Raw genomic sequence first — 22,364 nt, forward strand, 5'->3', positions numbered from 1 at the left:
TTCCCATTGAGACAATTGTCCACAAGAGACCAAAGGACGAGGATGAAAATAATAGGGAAAATTCAGAACGATCAATGAAAAACAACATTTCAGCATAGGTATTGTAATATTTTGTGCATTTGTATATTTGTAGATTGCAAAAAAGCTTAAGTGGTGTTTTTTTTTGTCACCCGTGTAACGCCTTGCAGGGGACATGGAAATACCAGTCGTGCGTCCATTCATTCGTATGTCTGGTCTTGTAAGCGCTCTCACGTGTACAAATCTTGCAAGATTTCTATAAAACTTATAGGTTTATATCAGCAATGTCTTGGACAAGTTAAAACATCAGTACCAATCTTTATTTTTAAAAGAGTTATGCCCCTAGGAAACGTAAATTTTCTGGAAAGTTGCACCTTAAGGGCTTTCGTGTGTTCAATTCAGATTTTTATGATACTTGATAACATAGGTTTTTATCAGCAATGTCTTGGACAAGTTCCATAATCAGTGCTGATCAATTATGTTTTAAAGAGTTATGCCCCTTGGAAATATTAATTATATGAGATGTATACAATTCTTGCCACATTTTTCTGCAATTTATATTATAGGTTTATATCATCAATGTACTTTACGATTTAAAAAAAATAGTGCCAATCAATTATTTTTAAGAGTTATGTCCCATGGAAATATTAATTGTATTGAAAATTGCCGTATTAGCGCTCTACATTATGTGTACAATTCTCGCCAGGTTTTTTTTTATGAAATTTATATTATAGGTTTATATCATCAATGTACTTGGAAGATTTTAAAAATCGGTGCAGATCAATTACTTTTAAAAGAGTTATTCCCCCCTGAAATATTGAGTATATGGAAAATTGAAATGTTATTGCTCTCATGTGTTTAATTCTTGCCTGAATTTTATGAAACTTTTATTATTGGTGTATATCAGCAATGTCTTTGACACTTTCGAAAATAAGTTCTGATTAATTATTTTAAACCAATTATGCCCCTTTGAAATATGCATCATAATAGGAATCACATTGCATTTGCTCTAAAGCCTTCATTTCTCTCAAGATATAAATACAAAGTTTGAAAGAACAAAGAGCTTATTATACGACTGCAAATTTATTTGCGGTAGTATTATGTCTGCGTCTGAAGACAATTTGATTCGCAGACAATAACTTGAGAATAAGTTCATAGATAAAGGATGGCTGGGATTGTTTTTAGGGTTTATTGTCTTTGTGCTCTTGTAAATAGAAGGCAATAAAGGTCAGTTTTACTGGTTCATGGAAAATAAATTGGTTTGCATACAATGATTTTAGTGTAAGTGTATGGATGTGTAAGAAATTTTAATACAAGGTTCCATACCAGAATAGGATGGTTGGGATTGATTTTGGGGGTTATTGTCTTAGCTGTTCTGTAATTAGGGGCTGAAAAGGGAAAAACAAAATTATTTGTCTAGTTTTAAGACAATAACTTGAGTAAAAGAGATATTTCTTTGGTAAATTTGAGCACAAGGTTCCACACTACAATAGGAAGGTAGGGATTTATTTTCAGGGCTAATGGCATAGCTATTTAGGAATAATGGGCCAAAATGGTTATTTATTTTTCATGTTCACAGATAATAACTTGAGTATGTATGTATGTACTCGAGATTCCGCCAATTTAGACGCACCCCTTGATTGACTGCAAGGGTACAGCGGATCCATGTACACTCCCTAAGGATTAATGGAGATGTGTCCTTTACAATATTATCCCACCACCAGAACAATCCCCACCCAACACCGCCCAAGGGAGCGTGTAGGACACCGGGAAGTCTGTTATTATGGTGGAGGAAGCTGAAGTACTCGGAGAGAACCACCGGGCCACTCGGTGGAAACAGACAAACCAGAGAGATATCAGAAGATTGGTCTCCAGGTCAAAGTAGGGGACAACTTTGACCAACCGAGGCCCCCTCTGTACCCATTCTAGTTTAAACTCCGGTCTGGATACCAGAGATGTGTGTGAGAGGGTGAAAACTACCTAGCTGATGTGCTGATATTTTTAGCACCCCGAGTGAGAATCGAACTCGGGACCTTCAGCACTGTAGCCATCGGTCTTAACCACTAAACCACGAACTCACACAATAAGTGTATCGATCTCTATAAATTTTAACAAAAGGTTTCATACAACAATTTCAAGGTTTAGGTTTATTTTGAAGGTTATTGTCGTAGCTGTTTAGGACCAAAACAAGCATTTCTAACCGGATTTTCGAAGGACAAATCGGTTATGAGGGCCCCGCCCTATATTGATCAGTCCGTCCGTCCGTAACAAATTAAGTGCGTTCTATATCTAGAGAACCATTATTATTTCTTACTTTATACTTGACATGTATATTAACCAACAAAAAAGGTGTGTCATAAGTTCAAGGTCAAAAAACTTGTAGTTTCAGTTGACAACGCCTTGCCTATGGTAAAGATCGTGTCCGCTCTAAATCTAGACTTGTCCTGAACATGCATGAAATATTTGCCAGTGGACGATAAGCAAGCAACCAATTAATAATCAATCTTTATCTAGAAAACTGTTAAAATTTCATACTTTATACTTGGCATGTATATTAACCAACACTTAAGGGGTGTGTGTGTGTGTGTGTGGGGGGGGGGTTATAATGTTTGTTCAATTTCCTAGGTCTAAGGTCAAGGTCAAAAACTTTGGTTTCAGTTTATAACCCTATGCTTTATGGTAAAGATCGTGTCTGCTCTATATCTTGAGAACCGTTATGATTTCAAAGTTTATACTTGACATGTATATTAACCTACACAAAAGGGTGTGACATAATGTATGAACAACATCCTAGGTCAAATGTCAAGGTAAAAAACTTTGGTATCATTTGACAACCCCATGAACATCCGTCCGTAAGAAATTGTATCCTTTATATCAAGAGAACCCTTATTATTTCATACTTTGTACTTGATGCGTATATTAACCAACATCAGAGGAAGTGCAATATTGTTTATACAGCTTACGAGGTCAAAGGTCAAGGTCAAAATCTCTTGTTTCAGTTGACAACCCCTTGTCTGTCTGTCCGTAGGAAATTGTGTCCGCTCTATATCTAGAGAACCGTTATAATTTCATACTTTATACTTAACATGTATATTAACCAACACCAGAGGGTGTGTCATAATGTTTGTACAACTTCCTAGGTCACAGTTGAAGGTCAAAAACTGTTGTTTCAGGTCTGTCCCTCCGTTCGTAACAAATTGTGTCCGCTTTATATCTAGAGAACTATTAAAATTTCTTACTTTATACTTGACATGTATATTATCTAACATGAGACGGTGTGACATAATGTTTGTACAACTTTCTAGATCAAATGTCAATATCAATAACTTTGGTTTCAGTTGACAACCCCCTGTCCGTCCGTCCGTAAGAACTTGTGTCCGTTCTTTATCTAGAGAACCGTTATAATTTCATACTTTATACTTGACATGTATATTAACCAACACCAGAGGGTGTGTCATAATGTTTGTAAACCTTCCTAGGTCACAGTTCAAGGTCAAAAACATTTGTTTCATGTCTCTCCGTCCGTCGGTAACAAATGGTGTCCGCTTAGTATCTAGAGAACCGTTATAACTTCATACTTTTAATTGACATGTATATTAACCAACACAAGAGGGTGTGACATAATATATGTACAACATCCTAGGTCAAATGTCAAGGTCAAACCTATTAACAACTATAGGTCACCGAACTGCCTTCAACAATGAACATACTTTATACTTGACATGTATATTAACCAACATCAGAGGGTGTGTCATTATGTTTGTGCAACCTCCTAGGTCACAGTTCAAGGTCAAAAACTGTTGTTTCAGCTCTGTCCCTCCGTTCGTAACAAATTGTGTCCGCTTTATATCTAGAGAACTATTAAAATTTCTTACTTTATACTTGACATGTATATTATCTAACACGAGACGGTGTGACATAATGTTTGTAAAACTTCCTAGATCAAATGTCAATATCAATAACTTTGGTTTCAGTTGACAACCCCATGTCCGTCCGTCCGTAAGAACTTGTGTCCGTTCTATATCTAGAGAACCGTTATAATTTCATACTTTATACTTAACATGTATATTAACCAACACCACAGGGTGTGTCATAATGTTTGTAAACCTTCATAGGTCACAGTTCAAGGTCAAAAACTTTGTTTCATGTCTGTCCGTCCGTCGGCAACCAATTTTGTCCGCTTAGTATCTAGAGAACCGTTATAATTTCTTACTTTATACTTGACATGTATATTAACCAACACAAGAGGGTGTGACATAATGTATGTACAACATCCTAGGTCAAATGTCAAGGTCAAACCTATTAACAACTATAGGTCACCGTACGGCCTTCAACAATGAGCATAATTTATACTTGACATGTATATTAACCAACACCAGAGGGTGTGTCTTTATGTTTGTGCAACCGCCTAGGTCACAGTTCAAGGTCAAAAACTGGTTTCAGGTCTGTCCGTCCGTTCGTAACAAATTGTGTCCACTTTATATCTAAAGAGCTATTAAAATTTCATATTTTGTACTTGACATGTATATTAACCAACACGAGAAGATGTGACATAATATTTGTACAACTTTCTAGGTCAAAGTTCAAGGTAAAAACTTTGGTTTCAGTTGGAAATCCCTTGTCCTATGGTAAAAATCATGTCCGCTTCATAAACTGAGAACTGTTATGATTTCAAGGTTAATACTTGATATTTATATTAACCAATATCCGAGGGTGTGTCATAATGTTTGTACAGCTTCCTAGATCAAAGGTCAAGGTCAAAATCTTTGGTTTCAGTTGAAACCTCCTGTCCGTCCGTAAGAAATTGTGTCGGCTTTATATCTAGAGAGCCTTATAATTACATACTTTATACTTGACATGTGTATACACCAACACAAGAGGATGTGTCATAATGTTTGTTCAACTTCCTAGGTCAAAGGTCAATGTCAAAAACTTTGGTTTCAGTTGACAACCCAATGTCCTTAGGTAAAGATCGTGTCCGCTCTATATCTTGAGAACTGTTATGATTTCAAAGTTTATACTTGATATGTATGTTAACTAACATCAGAGGGTGTGTTATAATGTATGCACAACTTCCTTGGCCAAAGTTCAAGGTCAAAAACTTTGGTTTCAGTTGACAACCTCGTGTCCTATGGTACAAGTCATGTTCGCTCTTTATCTTGAGAACGTTGTGATTTTAAAGTTTATACATCAACCCATATTTCCATAAGTCACCTTGTAGTCAACAATGAATTAACACCATGCATTTATATCACTTTTATTCTATGAAAGCAAGTTCAGGATATTTTTTTAGATTAATTAAATTCCAAATATCACATTTAACTAAAAATCACAGATTAAAATCGCTCCCAGGGCATAACGAGACCATATAATAACTTTTAAATAGTGCTTTATATAAGATTGTCCATACATTTTTTTTAACAATAGTTATTTACACATGTTACAATTGGGCTCAAAAAGATGGCTCCATTCTCAATGATGTCTGGTTGATTAGGGGATGTACGGCGGTTGGGCGAGCGAGCGGGTTTCGGATTGGCGGGCGGGCGACCGACTACCAAACAGTGTTCGTTCATTAACATAAAAATGCTTTGGCGATTTTTTTTTTTAAATTTAGTTATGTTGTTTACTGTGACTAAATGAAGATTAAGTACAATTGCCACGATTTTAGCTTTTCTCGCTGTTAAGTTGTACACCTTTCAGTAGCCAAAGTGATATTTATTATATGATTAATAAAGGCAACAGTAGTATACCGCTGTTCAAAACTCATAAATCCATGGACAAAAAACAAAATCGGGGTAACAAACTAAAACCGAGGGAAACGCATTAAATATAAGAGGAGAACCACGACACAATACTAAAATGTAACACACACAGAAACGGACCAAGCATCAGACAAAATCCCACGAGAATAACAAATATAACATCAAAACCAAATACATGAATTTGGGATAGACAAGTACCGTGACACGTCTTATCGCAATGTGAAATTACACTAAAAAATAAGAGAAAACAAACGACGCAACGTAAAAATGTAACAAACACAGAAACGAACAATAATATAACAATGGCCATATTCCTGACTTGGTACAGGACATTTTTAAAGGAAAAAATGGTGGGTTGAACCTGGTTTTGTGGCATGCCAAACCTCGCACTTTAATGGCTATGTTAAATATAACATTGAAATGACAACATAATATTACAGGACAACAATAGAAATAAATAGGAGAACGTATTAGACAAAAAAACACATGATTAATGGATAACAAAAAACATCAGGTTTAAAATTCAATACGCCAAAAACGCGCCTCGTCCACATAAGACTCACCAGTGACGCCCAGATATAAAAGATCGAAAGTGAAAAAAAGTACAAAGTTGTACAGCACTGAAGATCAAAAGTTGAAAAAGGTTGTGTCAAATACGGCTATGTTTTTATGCTTGGGATAAGAACATCCTTATTATTTAGAATAATTAATGCTATTGCAAACAGTAAATTTTAACAAATGAATATAACAGATATACATAATGAAATTGAAGTATTAACTAATTACACGATTACATAGTGCAAAGACCAACACAGAATAGACACACCCGACTCAGTCCAGGCCTCAACGCAGTAAATCATAAAAATGACGTCACACACGATGGCGAAAAGGCACAAAAATTACGTCACATTTGAATTTATGAAATTTCTGAAACAGCAGAAAATTGACGTCACATATGAAAAACTATATCTCAAAAGTAAGATAGAATTAGGATTGATTAAAGATTATAATAGAACTAAATACTGATATTGCATTTAAATACAATGCATATTGCAATACTTATTAAAGCAAATAACTATAGTATATATATGTCCAGTTTGTTATGAATCCAACTTGAAACGTAAATTATCGTGCAGATTACGTTGACCAAAATTAAATCTAAGAAATGAAGGCGGTGATTATTTTTTCTTTCCATAACACATAAATATAATAGAAAAGACGTGAATACATTTGACAAAATTCGATGAGAATTACAATTATTGTATAGCAATATAATATTTCCCACAGAAAGTAACCAAAAGTTAGCGTGCAATAAATTCTAATATTGCACTAGTGCAATAAATCTTCAAAATTCATGACGTCATCAACGACAAAATCTTAGTTAAACCAATTTTTACTTTTAAATATTATATTGCTATACAATAAAAGGGTTATTGCATGAATATTGGGGAATATTGTCCCTCGTAGAACATATATTGCACTCGCAAGCTCGTGCAATATAAAATTCTACTCGGGACAATATTCCCCAATATTCATGCAATAACCCTATAATATAACGTTAAACATTTAAACTAAATACATGAATTTGGGATAGACAAGTACCGTCACACGTCTTATAGTAATGCGAATTCACACTCCGCAAAACAGTCATAATCGGGAATAAGTCACGTTTTGGTAATTAAAAGATTAGACGACATAATGACAAACCACAATCTACCATGTGGTAAAAATGTCCTTAGCTAGTTTGGATAAAGACACATCGTATGGATCCACCAATTCGTGATGGTGTCCATAAAATTTACGGAGTGTCAATTTTAATCTGTCCTCCTCATAATTTTGTTGGAGCAGTTTCTGCGTAAGGAGCACACTCCTGTATATGCAGTCCGTATAGTGTGAACAAGCACGTGAATAACGTATCAATTGTGATATGTAAACACCATACGAAGGGGCAGATAGTATGTTACTGCTGAGAAATGGGAAATTGATAATTGGGAAGTTGAAATCGTCCCGTTTGTCATAGATTTGCGTGTGAAGTCGTCCATCTACTTCAATATTGAGGAAAAGATCAAGGTATGAAGCAGTCCTTCTAGTATCAGTAGTATCCTTAATTTCAAGTTCACTGGGGTATATGAGATGTAAGTATTGGCTGAAGTATGGGTTATTCAATGATAGAACATCATCAATATATCGGAAAGTAAAATTAAAGAATTTCGCAAGGTGCTTTTTCTTTTTGTCTTTTAGAAGGTTCTGAATGAATTCTGCTTCATACGAGTACAAAAACAAATCAGCCAGCAGGGGTGCACAATAAGTACCCATTGGAATACCGATTGTCTGTTGAAATATAAATCCTCCAAACTCAACAAATATATTGTCGATCAAAAAGTCCAGCATTTTGATAATATCATCTTCAGTATCTTTTCTGGAAGATTCAGTGTGATTCTTCACAAAATATGAATTATTGTAACCCAAAACAAGAAATTTGTATCTACGATTCCCATTTTTATGGAAAAAGCTCTGTTTTATGAGATGGTGAAGTCGATCTTTCAACTGAGCACGGGGAATAGTAGTATATAGCGTAGAAAAATCAAAAAATGTTATGTTGCTGCAAAATTGCAAAGATTGTGATCGAAGGTTAAGCAGTAGATCTTTGGAATTTTTGAGAATCCACATCTGGTTAACACATCTGATTAAGTTATTTCCCTTTGAACAAATATGATGTAATTAATAAGTGTTAGTATAGATAGTCTATCAATGATTGTATCTGATTAATTGCTTTAAGTCAGGAGTTGTCCATGTTATGTGGTATTTTATTTTTGTTGTGTGTGTGTTAATATTTTCATTTTTACAAGATCCTGTTTGAAGTGTCCATACATTGTGTAAATACAGTTGTTGATATTGATAGATAGGTTTCAGCCGTATATTAGATTGTGACAAATGAAGAAAATAATATTGGGAACTACTACATATAAAAAGTTTGATTACACTAAGTGTTTTTAAAATAACTTTCACCTGTTATAAGATAACAATGTATGTGGTGTATATCAATCACACAATTATCACTAGAGTGACAGATGTGTTTAAATACTTTCTGTTTCCTAAGTGTATATGATACTAAGCTCTGTAGGATCTACAAATATATCTAAACAATATCAGTTAATTATTAGACATTATGCATATAATTCCAGATAATTAGTTTTATAGATTTTGTCATGATAATATATAAGTCATAAATGAATTTTTTGATTTTTTTGGTTTTCTTTGATCACTTGTTTGAAGAATTTTGTGGTAGGTTTGTTGGCTATTCTATAAAAACTTCTTTTCTGAATGTATATATATATATATCTATTATTTGAAATTTTTGGGTCCTCAATGCTGCTGGTGGAATATTAGTCCCCGAGGGTATCACCAGCCCAGTAGCCAGTACTTCGGTACTGGCATGAAAATACGGATTTTTTTGTGTTATTAAAATTTGCTATTACAAAATGATAGAAATTATTATAAATTAAGGAATGTATCTCCCTCATGCAAAGCTCTGATTCCTTCCACGGATTTGGCTATACTTTTTGGACCTTTTGGATTATAGCTCTTCATCTTTTATATAAGCTTTGGATTTCAAACGTTTTGGTCACGAGCATCACTGAAAAGACATGTATTGTCGAAGTGCGCATCTGGTGCAAGAAAATTGGTACCGTTAATTTTATTAACTTTGTACTTGTTTTGTTTTCTAAATATTTTGATGTGAGCGTCAATGATAGTCTTATTTAGACAAAAACGCGTCTGGCGTATTATATTATCAGCCTTGTACCTTTGATAACTATTTACATCACTTGGTCGACGCCACTGCTAGTGGACGTTTCGTCCCCGAGGGTATAACAGTCTCCGGGACAAGTTTGCAATTCCGCTGAGTGCAAAAGTTGTCACCTTAATTTTTTGAGTTAAGTCAAAACAAAGTTGATAACTTGGTTGGTATTGGTTCCCTGATATTTGTCCTAAAATTTTTTGGATCTAGCACCACTGTTGAAAAAGTTATGCCCCTTTTTTCAACAATTTCCTCAGAGGAAAAGTACTTTTCCTCAAGGGAAATCAAATTTCCCTGAAGGAAAAAGATTTTTCCTCAAGGGAAATTGTTTTTTCCTCAAGGGAAAAAGATTTCCCTTAGGGAATTTGCTGCATAATTATTTCCTTTGAGGAAATTCTATTTCCTTTGAGGAAATTCTATTTCCTTAGAGGAAATTCTATTTCCTTAGAGGAAATTCTATTTCCTTAGAGGAAATTCTTTTTCCTTTGAGGAAATTTGCAGCTTCAAATTTTCCTTGGAGGAAATACTTTTTCCTGTGAGGAAATTTGTAGCTTCAAATTTTCCTTGGAGGAAATACTTTTTCCTGTGAGGAAATTTTTGACAAACACTTTTCCTTGGAGGAAAATTCAAGACAACAAATTTCCTCTAAGGAAATCATTGATCTTCAAATTTCCTCTAGGGAAATTTCTGAACATCAAATTTCCCTTAAGGAAATGTTTTTCCTCTATGGAAATTTCATAACAGTACAAACAGTATTAATATATTTTCTCCTAGACTGAATTATTGATACAAAAGATAATTAAAACTTTAATACTGTAATACAAATTTTCATGGTGAGTATTAAACATACAAAAACAAAAGGCTGACTGTTTAGCATGTTTAAGACAATACAATAATAAGCAAAATGCTATGAATATCATACCATTTGTGATGTTATTAATATTGTGCTCATATTTGCATATTAAATAAAATAAACACTTTTCATGTCAAATTAACTTGTCTTCTGTTTCAGCTGCTGTGTATTCGACCCCCTACATAACAGTTCAGTGCATAAATAATTCAATCCACAAGACATCTTCCTTCAATTGGTTGAATAAATTTTGGCAACGTATGTTCTTCAAACATCTTCTTTGTATATTTGATATGATGGAGCCATGTACATGAATTGATAAAGCAGGTGTTTATTTCGACAACAAACATGACAAAGATACTATTTTTTTTCTTAATTCTCCATAATCCATCAGTTAATATGAATGTAGGTTGTTACATTTTACACAATTGTGTTCTTTGATAGTACTCCATTTTGTTTATAGCAATTTTGTAGGATTTTTTCTATTTCTTTTTCCAGAAAAACACACAGTTGAGTTCATTTCACATTAATAATCCAATTAGCACATTATGTAGAAAAGTATTAACAATTAAGTTTCCTCTTCAGTATAGACCTGCAGGACCTGTTGATGATCATAAAAACCAAGATATCTGACCTATAAATACACAAAATAAAAAAAAATGTTATAAATGGAGAAAAAAACAGCAATATAAATAAGCTTATTTTATCATGTTTTAATGAACATTTTGAGAAACTTTCATTTGATATTCTTACTTGTCATGCTTATGAGTTCTCTTATTTCAGTGCTTTGTGTCCAAGATTTAATATTCGTTGTTTAGTGCCTTGCAGTGATATTTAAAGTTGAGCCACTTGCAATAGTTGTTATAGAATGTTCATATGTTGTGTTAATATTTGAACCACTGTCCTATATTATGGTCAGGTTGAGTGCTCACAGACATGAGGCCTAAATTAATATATTGTTTGTTTCCCTAATCCCTATTCTGACAAGCCAGGTGTGGGTAGGTAGGTAGGTAAATAATTTTATTTTTCCCAAAAGCCTGAATATTATCGGATGATCCGGCAAGCCCGAAAATCAGAAATGAATAAAATAATATTTGGCTTAGTTTTGACAATAAAATTTTATGAGTAGGGCCATTTTTGCAGGGTCGGTCAGGATTGGAGAAACAAACAATATTTTATATTAGGCATGATTTTTTTTTTATTAATTGTTATTGACTTTGAACATGTTGAACTAAATTGGATTGTTTAAATCTTTATATGTTGAGATCTTTAATGGATGACCTATAAAGGAAGTGTTTTCTCATTATTGAAGGCAGGCCCATGATTGGCCTTTAATTTCTTGCATCCGCTTCATTGAACTCTGGCGGATAAGTCACTCATTTACCATACCACATTTTCTTATTTTTATATGAGTCATCATTCAAAGGCAATTTCTTTTATTACTGTAATTCAGAAATTATCGAAACTTTTTAGTAATGCGAATAATGTGACTGGGTGAGTATCGCAAAAATAAGAAATCATATTTTGATAACAGAAACATATATATATATATATATATATATATCATGTAACTATATAGATCTTTATGCAGATTTTTTTTGTAATCACAATAAGTTGTCCCTTCCCTGAAAAATCTGAATTTACAGTATATAGAAGTGGTCTTACCATTTAGGCCTTGTTGTATTCTGTTTATCTTGTTTTGCGCTCATTTCTATTGTAACTGTTTATATTTTTCATCATTTTTCTATATTTCTTGTCCTATAAAACATAAAAAGGGTAAAAACTATTATAAAACATCAGTTTGTGTTTTTCTTTATATTCAGTTATATTTAAAAAGAATGGAATATTTGTGCTATTTCATTTCACAAACTTTTTGCCAGTCATGACTTTCAAAGACTTTCACCCTGGTCAATAGTTTAAAAAACAAACATTCCCATACTTTTTCTTTGTGTTCGTACTAATTTTTCATTTGACAACAAAGACATGATTCAACTATTCTTCTAAAATTTGTTTCGCTTGACTACGTTAAACTCTGAAATATTGTTAACAGTATAATCTGTATGTGTCTCACTTGTCAAAATTTCAAATTAATATATAAATCAGACAAGAGTGCACACACTGAAATGTCTCGCCTTCTTTACTAATCATTGATATTATGTTGATACTCCTAAATATAAAGCTTTATTACGACTGTCACATAAACTTAACATGAACCATGAAAATGAGGTCAAGGTCAGTTGAACCATATGCCATGCAGACATGTACAGCTAACAATGCGAATCCATACAACAAATATAGTTGACCTATTGCTTATAGTTTAAGAAAATAGACCAAAACACAAAAACTTAACACTGAGCAATGAACCGTGAAAACCAGGTCAAGGTCAAATAAAACCTGCACGACTGACATATAGATCATAAAATATTTCCATATACCAAATATAGTTGACCTATGACATATAGTATTAGATGAAAAGACCAAAACTCAAAAACTTAACTTTGACCACTGAACCATGAAAATGAGGTCAAGGTCAGATGACATCTACCCGCTAGACATGTACACCTTACAATCATTCCATACAACAAATATAGTAAACCTATTGCAAAAAGTATGAGAAAAACAGACCAAAACACAAAAACTTAACTATAACCACTGAACCATGAAAATGAGGTCAAGGTCAGATGACACCTGCCAGTTGGACATGACCACCTTACAGTCCTTCCATACACCAAATATACAAGACCTATTGCTTATAGTATCTGAGATATGGACTTGACCACCAAAACTTAACCTTGTTCACTGATCCATGAAATGAGGTCGAGGTCAAGTGAAAACTGTCTGACGGTCATGAGGACCTTGCAAGGTACGCACATACTAAATATAGTTATCCTATTACTTACAGTAAGAGAGAATTTAACATTACAAAAAATCTGAACTTTTTTTTCAAGTGGTCACTGAACCATGAAAATGAGGTCAAGGACAATGGACATGTGACTGACGGAAACTTCGAAACATGAGGCATCTATATACAAAATATGAAGCATCCAGGTCTTCCACATTCTAAAATATATAGCTTTTAAGAAGTGAGCTAACACCGCCGCCGCCGCCGGATCACTATCCCTATGTCGAGCTTTCTGCAACAAAAGTTGCAGGCTCGACAATAAAAATGCTATGCATGGCTCAGCTTGATACAAACGTACAGGTTGAACCCAGAACAGTTGGGCAAGTATGGACACAACATTCAAGCTCAATACAACTCTGAATTTTAAATTTGGATTGTGATTCAATAGTTGATGCAGCATAGGTTTCTGACACAGAATGAATGCGGTCCAAGTACTTAAAAATTTTAAATTGACAATTAACCTCTAAAATGGTCCAATATTCAAAATCTCAATACATGGTTAGATGCAGCATATCAACATGATCAAAGAACCCCAATAATTCATTTTTTGGTGAAATCAAATAAAGTTAAATTTTGGACCTTTTAGAACTCAATGTGCACCAACATTGACCAATTTGATAATGGGTCAAAATATCAAAAATCTTAATTGAATGGTTAGATTCAGCATATCAAAGAGCCCCATATAATCAATCTTTGTTGAAATCAAACAAAGTAAAATTTTGGACCCCGATTTGGATCAACTTGAATTTGGGTCCATAATAAAAAAATCTAAGTAAATATTCAGATTCAGCATATTAATCTGAACACCAAGGATTTAAATATTGTTAAAATCAAAATAAGTTTAATTTTGGACCCTTTGGACCTTAAGGTAGACCAATTTAAACAGGACCAAAAAACTAGGAATCAAAATACACAGTTAGATTTGGCATATCAAAGAACTCCAATAATTCAATTTTCTATAAAATCAAACAAAGTTTAATATTGGCCCCTATTGGCCCCTAATTCATGTAATTCCTAAACTCTGAACAAAACTCTGGTCACAAACCTTGTGTTTGAATTTCATAGATTTCTATTACTTGTACTAAAGTTATTAAGCGAAAACTAAATGTCCTGGGACAACGACGACTACATGATAAAATTGAGAATGGAAAAAGGGAATGTGTCAAAGAGACAACAACCTGACCATAGATTTGAGGGTTGGAATCCTTTTCTTTTACCGAGCAATGCATTTGAATGGGAGATATAGTTGGAACCCCTCTTTGCTCTTGGTTGGGACCCCCCTTTTAAAATGGCTGGATCCGCCCCTGAGAAGCATTATAGAAAAATCTATAAGCTTTAACTCAAAATAAGGATAATTTTATTTTTAAAGGGCAGGCACAGATCCAGAGGGGGGTTCAAGGGATTGGAACCCCCCTTTTTTTGGATAATCAATGCATTTGAATAGGGACATGTAATTGGACCCCCCCCCTTTCCCCTTTTGTCCTGGGTTAGAATCCCACCCCCACCCCTTTTTAAAATGACTGGATCCGCCCCTTAAGGGTCTATAATTAAGTTTGACAACATCAGACGACATACTACTTTATCCAAAAAAAAATGCCACATTTCATCCAATTTAATTTCATCCCTTACTTGCTACATGTATTTCATCCATAATATTTAAAGAAATAAATTTGGGAGGAGTATGATTTTAATTCATTTGTAATTTGCAAGTTATTAACTATACAAACTAGAGACCTAATAGAGTAGATATACTTGACTAATTTAAATCAAACTTTGGGTGACTGGGAACAAAGATTTAAGGGAATAGATGACAGTTTACCTACAATGACCGAGTGCTGAAAATAGAGATTTCTTATTAAGGAGAAATCCCTGCCCCCCTTTTTGTGTGAAAATTTTTGTTGATTATATAGGGAATCACAGAAACATGACTGAGGCAAGCATCCCCCATCTGAACCCCCCCCCCCCCCCCCCCCATGAATATGTTTTTTTAGCTTGTGTAGGTGTAAGTCAGTAAGGAGGCAACCATTTGATTTGTAGGCCGGGTGAAAAATGTGATTAATCTTGCTTTGTAAACTTGTGCTATAAATAAAAATTACCAATCCATTAAAAAATCCGTGAGCCCAATCTCATCCAGTGAAATAGATTATAGTCTGTTTTCGAAGTTATATGGAAGTAAGTTAGTAATTATGACGCAGTGCAAGGCATTTTTTCTAAGGAGAAGTGTAGAATGGGGGAATGGAACCAATAAATTGATCGGATCCGAAATGTTCTTCCCAGTAAAGGAGCACCTATTATTTTGTAGGTAATTATTATTAGTGTCGGTGGTCTCACAAGTAAATCAGAGTGAATATTGCATGCACATTAAAATTAGCAGAGAAGAGACAATTATCAACTTGTGTATTATTCATTTTCTCGCAGTTATTTACGGTAAATCAGCTATATAGACATAGGAAGATGTGGTGTATGTATATATATGTTACAGTAAATAGGTGAAATTAGGAATTACATGTAATTACTAAAATTTAGGAATTACAGGTAATTCCCGATGCACCTAGCTAATACAAGTAATTCCTTAAACGGCCCAGTTATTACCAGTAATTACTAATTTTAAAATGAATTATTACACCTATTTACTGACTGCTAAAACAATGTTGTATTATGGTCAGATGATCAAAAGTTACATGGTAATACTAACTAGAAGATCAGTTAGTACGTTTAAAATATTGAATAGTTGATTTGTATTAAAAATATCTTGAATAAATATGGACTTTCAAATATTTGGTTAAATCAGAGTAACTTTAGTTGTAATCCAAAATGGTTAAAGATGAGCATTAAACAGAGAATTTTTGACCAATTTCAGCAGACATGGAAATCAGAAATGGAAAATTCTCCCAAAGCATTATGTTTTAACTTTTTGTTTTTAAACTTTGAGTTTGAAGAATATTTAGACTTATTAACTTATAAAGATAAGATAACGTTATGTAGGTTAAGAACTGTAATGAACTGTTATGTGCATTAGCTTCCAGATATAAAAAAAAAAATTATATTTTTTTATTGTTAAATCATTAATAAAAATGATATAGTGAAATTATAATTCACTGTTAGCAGCCAATCTGGTTCTATTTTGTTAAATTAGCTGCGAAACAAGGTTGATGAGTTGTGCACTTGCTAGTGAATATTTGGACCTCATTGAATACGTATTCGTGTGACCTTCAATTCAACCCCTAGCTGGAGATTGGTTATCGATGTATTAAGCTATTACAATTGTAAGAGTTTTGCAGAACAAATAGTCTCGCCTACTTTTGCTGTTAATCGCAGGCTCAACAAAAATGAGGAAAAAATATTAAAATTTTCCTCTAGATACTATCTTTTGACTTAAGTACTATAAGAAGCTTCTGTCAAAATTGGGAAAAAATCCAGGATGGTTTATAAAATCTAATGTTTTAAAATCTTTAACTGAAGAATGTATGTAATGTTAACTGGGAAAAAAACTAGGCCATTTATGATGTTTATAAGTAATATAGGAAAAAAAAGGATTTTTTTTTACAAACTTTACTTTCGGATATTATCTTATGATCATAAACATTTAGCTTCTGTCCAAGTTTGGTAGAAATCCAGGATATTTGGAGAAAGTTATTTTAAAGTTTTAAACCACAGTGCATGATTGAGATTTTAGTTTAACAAAATTATGAAAATCAATTTTGGATTGATATCATTGTCTTGCATATATAAATGCATATAGTGAAGGAGTTACAAGACCTAAAAAAAACAACCATTTTCCAGATTCAATTCACAAACACTAAAGAGTATGCACTTTTGATGTGCCTTATATTCCTACATCCTTAAGTAAGCTCCCTTAAAATCCCTACCCTTTACTTTCTTATTTGGTATCTTGAATTATGTTTTTAATTTTAAAACAAAAACATCAAGTTAGTAAATAGCTGTAAAAATGACCAAAAAAATCAGTAATTACCAGTAATCACTGAAACAACTAGTAAATACATGTATTTACTAAATTGGCTAGTAATTACAGGTATTTACTGAAATGTTTAGTAATTACGTGTAATTCCTAATTTCACCTATTTACTGTAACATATATATATATATCCGAAAACAGGTGTTCGGTTCTAGTACTATAGTGGCTATAGTATATGACTTTTAAATAACAATTATCAATTATATCTGTATTCTGTGGCGGGTCGAAGGGGATGGAATCCGGGGTTGGCCTCCCCTAGCATTTTGTGAGCAATCATTGCATAAATGATAATTTCGGGAATCCTTTCAAGTTCCTATATACAAGGTGATAGGACGTTCCGTTGGAATAGGTTACCTGTGCATCAGGAAAAGTTTTAAGGCATAGCGTGAAAAGGTAACCTATTCCAACGGAACCGAACGTCCTATCACCTTGTATATAGAAACCTTAAAAATATGTGAATAGGTCGGGAAAAACTCTCTTTTGACACTTAGGTATTGCACTGTTGCATTACACACCAATCAAAACGCAAACAATATGGGAAAAGATAACATTTTAACCTACACAATATATGAATAAGGTATATACACTTTTGAAATCTAAATTATATGAAAAGGGTGGGGTAACCGTAGAAAACCAGCGGCAACGACACCCCTTATTTAATGGAGACATGTAGTTGGAACCCCCTTTATCATGGCTGGATCCGCCCATGATTTTACATGTAAATCAAGCCCCGGGTATTTGTTGGCATAACGGTAACCACGAAAGGGGGGGGGGGGGGCTAATTAAAAGCACGAGGAATTATAAATATACAATTCAACAGGGGTAGAGTGCATTGAGGAATGGGAATTAAAATTGTCTCTTCACGATGATCGAAAAAAGTATCTTGCACGTTATTTTCATCATCTTGTCTGAAACACTCTGAATAATGAGCTTCAAGGCGAAAACAAGGCATGTGAAATACTAATAACATACACTTCTTTTTTTATACGTTGTATGGACAAACCCATAAATCCCTCAACAAAAATTGCTTGATTCATGTCATATCAAATAAATTACAGCGCGGAAAGGTAACTTTAATTTAATATCAAAACTAAATTTTTGTTATATTTTTCAATAAATTTATAAATCTTAATTAGGCATGCGTTGCGTGAGTTCCATTTCATGAGACCTACACAGATTTCTATAAAACAAATCAAAAATTATAAATACAGTTTTTCAATTCTTTCCGGCATAGATAAAAAAAAATATGTATATAATCTTTATACGATTTGGTTGAATTATTTCACTTCATTTTAATGATAAATCCTTTAGTTCTTAAATTTTTAATTAAAATGAATTTATCATTTTGATATCTAACGATAAACTTTTTAAATTGAAGTGACATGGTCAGTAACCTAATTAGTTGCATGGCTGATTACCATCTTACAGGTGACCCAGTAATTTTCCATATGACAGTAGCGTGTACCCTCGGGGTTATATCGGGGTGTGTATAACTTATTTTCTGGGGAACATCCTGTCCACGTGTAGTACTTAGCATATATTGCAACAGATGACATTAAACAAATTTTCTTTGTAGCATCGGAGGCAATTTCATGTTCAACCACACAAAATATTTCACAAAAAAGATATGATAAAATCAAAAGAAAAAGATAAAGAAATATTAACAAATAAAGGTGGAATTGAGTAAACGGGGATTCGTGTTTTTATGAGCTTATTTTCAGTGGACAACAACAAATGGAAGTTTTTAACGACCTTGTGTGACCTATAGTTGTTAATGTTTGTGTCATTTTGGTCTTTTGTGGATAGTTGTCTCATTGGCAATCATACCACATCTTTTTGACTGGCTATATACATGATATAATATATATAGCACTTACACGGTCGGTCCAGTGGACATATTTCATACAAGATAACCTATACAGTAATTCTTTTTATATATATGAAAATTATTGTCCGATCTGATACACGTACCTATAATGTACAGAATTTTGAACAGCTTCAAATATATGGGGTCCGTAGAAACACCGCAAAGGACCTCCTTAGTGCACTAAGAACAAAAATGTGCACTAAGGACCTACTCCTTTCATAATTTTAAATTATATTTTTTCTAATGTTTTCTCGACACGTGCCTCAAAAAGTTGATTGTCACCTTTAGTATAATCTATAGCAATTCATGTTCGCTCAACCTTGGCCCGTGATCTACTAGTATACTGATTAAACATGTATATGGTATTTCAAATTGTTCTCTATTTTTTTTTCATTTGTTTGTTTTTGCCGTATCTATTCTGTCTGCTATATTTTTTACTTCTAAATTAATAGCGTATTTTCAACTCTTTTCAGTTTGGGATTTTTCATCCTTTTAATTTTAAAAAGACAAATAATTGTGAACACTTCACGGAAAAGTGAGGATTGATATTTGGTTGCTTAACGTCCAGTTGCCAATACTTCATTCATTTTTCTAATGTTAAGAACAATGCCATTTATCAATATTTCGATTTGAGCGTTACTGATGAGTCTTGTGTAGACGAAACGCGCGTCTGGCGTACTAAATTATAATCCTGGTACTTTTGATAACTATCACAGCAATGTTTTTAAACATGTTTAGGAAAGGAACATATTTCTGATTCGATGTTTATATACAAATGCATTACAAGTATAAATATGTATAGGTTGATGTTTAGTCCCTTCGATGTTTTAGACTGTAAATAAATTATGACCAATTTATTTCTGACATCTTCTTCATTTTTAACTTTTGTGGATAGGTGTTTCATTGACAGCCGTACCACATCTCCTTTCGCTTATTTTTGTTGTATATATTTTTTAATTCACTTTCCTTGTCTTTTAAAATATAAAGTAAGTAAGTAAGTAAGTAAATTGTTTAATATAGTGACATGTGTAAATCAGCATAAATTTGTACAAAATATAATTACATATATAATACCCGGCCCAATGGACCAATAAGTCACCTTTTACTGTTAGTTCAATATAAATGTTCTAATATCACGTGTCAATTGCCAATTTAAATTTAAATACAGATAATTATAGATAAAGAATTAACGATTGTAAAAGTTCATATATTATTCAACTAATGTTTGTGAAAAAGTTTAAGAATGTTAACTAGAGTAAACTGTTTGTTTTCTACGGAAAAGTGACGCTGCTAAGTATTTAGCTATTTTCCTTGGATGGTTCACCATTAGAAATGTTAATTTTCCCTGCTCATCTAGTTGCGTAAAGTCAGGCACCATTAATATCTCGCTAAAAACAGTTTGTCTGATATCATTATAAAATGTGCAGTTTATAAGAAAATGTAGCTCACTTTCAACATTTTGAGAATTACAAAATCGGCATAGTCTGTTTTCTACTGGTTCCCCAATATATCTACCAGTCTCAATTCTGATCGGTAATAATCCGCATCTAAACTGGGCTAGCACAGATCGCTCGTGTTTCGTAAAATTTAGTTTTACATAGTGCTCTAGTTCGAAGTTTGTTTTAAAGTTTAAGTAAGATCGTAGCTTTGGTTTATTTATCAAGGACTCTCCATATATCACTGTAATAAGTTCGTACAATTTGTTCAAAAGATTTTAAATCCACCATTGTTCTACTTTCGTAATAATGTAACATATTAAGTTTAGTGAAAATATCTTTAGTGTCACTACACCAATTGTTTGTGCAACGATCATAATCCATATTGAACACCACTTTCGTTAATCGGTCGTCTTCAAACGATAAAAGCCTATTCCAGTATCGAATAATGTTCACCCAATGCCGAAACTGACTTGGTATCCATCCAGTATCCCCATACAGTGCTAGAATTGGTGCAAATCTGTGAACGCCTAAGTAATATCGAATTGCTCTGTTCTGTACGTTGTCTATTGATTGGAACTTCCTATATATTTATTCCATTATTTTTATTTGATGCCGAAAATAAGAATACTAAGTTATTTGTTAAATGCTATAAATAAGCGAAGTAAAACAACCGTTAATAATTATGTATATGAGCATTATATCTATTTATAAAATATTTTAAATACAAGCAGACATACCATTTGTGACACCAATTTCATTTATTTCCAAATCTTAAAATCATACATTTCCGTTCTTTAGCGTTTCTTAATAATGACAGAACGGGCTTAAGAGTCATATGATTAAGTTAACTAAATAATTTAGTTTTCCCACATCATTAGCGGATTTAGGGGGTTAAAGCGAGCCCCCACCCCCGGTTGAAAATCTTTAAATATTTTTTGTATTAACCATTTCTTGTTTTAATGTTATCTTTACTATAATTTGAATATCTAGCACTGAATAGGGTGACACGTTGTCGCTACACTTCTTTAAATATACACAAGTCATAATAACATTGGCCAGAGGGTAACTTGATAATTAGAGGACCAAAGGATTTAATTAAGACAATCCAAGGCTGCTATCTCTATATTTTATTATATATATCTTTATTAGCCTCCCTTAGAGTGATACAACAATTGCAAAACGGGTAGATACGATCTGTAATCAAATAATTAACCTTATAAAATTAATACTTAAAATTTCATTTAGAGTAACCATATGCCGGATGAACAAAAAGTGTGCCATTTATTGAAAAACATATGGTTTGGTATAACATGAAAACTTCTCTAGTGTTTTAAACATTTCTCACATAACCCCTCCCCCAAACCCCCACTTCAAGCTCTGGATCCGCGCCTGCCCATAGTGCTTATTACATTATAAAATAAAATGGTATTCATCTTCAATTGTTGAAATAAAGATGAATTGTTAAAAAAAAAGCATTGACACCAGTTTAAAGTTATCGTTCATAGAAGACAGTTATGATTTATTCTATAATTCTCTTTTTAAAACGTAATATAATTTTACCTCTTGGAGTTTTTCTATATGTTACTTCTGTAATCGGATTTTGAAGAACCCCATGGACACCACATACTCTCAAATGTCTTTCAAGGAATAATGATAGTATGTAAACTCTTGTGTTGTTAGTAAGGAAATGAAATATCAAAAGCATTTGTTTCTCAATTTTTATCTCAAAATAGGGTTCTTTAAATAAAAAA

At 33.1% G+C, this 22,364-nt stretch overlaps 1 long non-coding RNA gene across 1 annotated transcript; it reads right to left on the reverse strand.

Moving 5' to 3' along the window:
* Positions 1–10,373: 10,373 nt before the first annotated feature.
* Positions 10,374–15,514, reverse strand: LOC139511493 (uncharacterized). Its single transcript, XR_011662034.1, has 3 exons — positions 15,428–15,514; positions 12,095–12,187; positions 10,374–11,063 (listed from the first exon to the last, which is right to left on the reverse strand). It is a non-coding gene; the product is annotated as an uncharacterized lncRNA (long non-coding RNA).
* Between the last annotated feature and the right edge of the window lie 6,850 nt (positions 15,515–22,364).

The sequence above is a fragment of the Mytilus edulis genome, chromosome 2, assembly GCF_963676685.1.
Source record: "Mytilus edulis chromosome 2, xbMytEdul2.2, whole genome shotgun sequence".
Classification (NCBI taxonomy): Eukaryota; Metazoa; Mollusca; class Bivalvia; order Mytilida; family Mytilidae; genus Mytilus; species Mytilus edulis.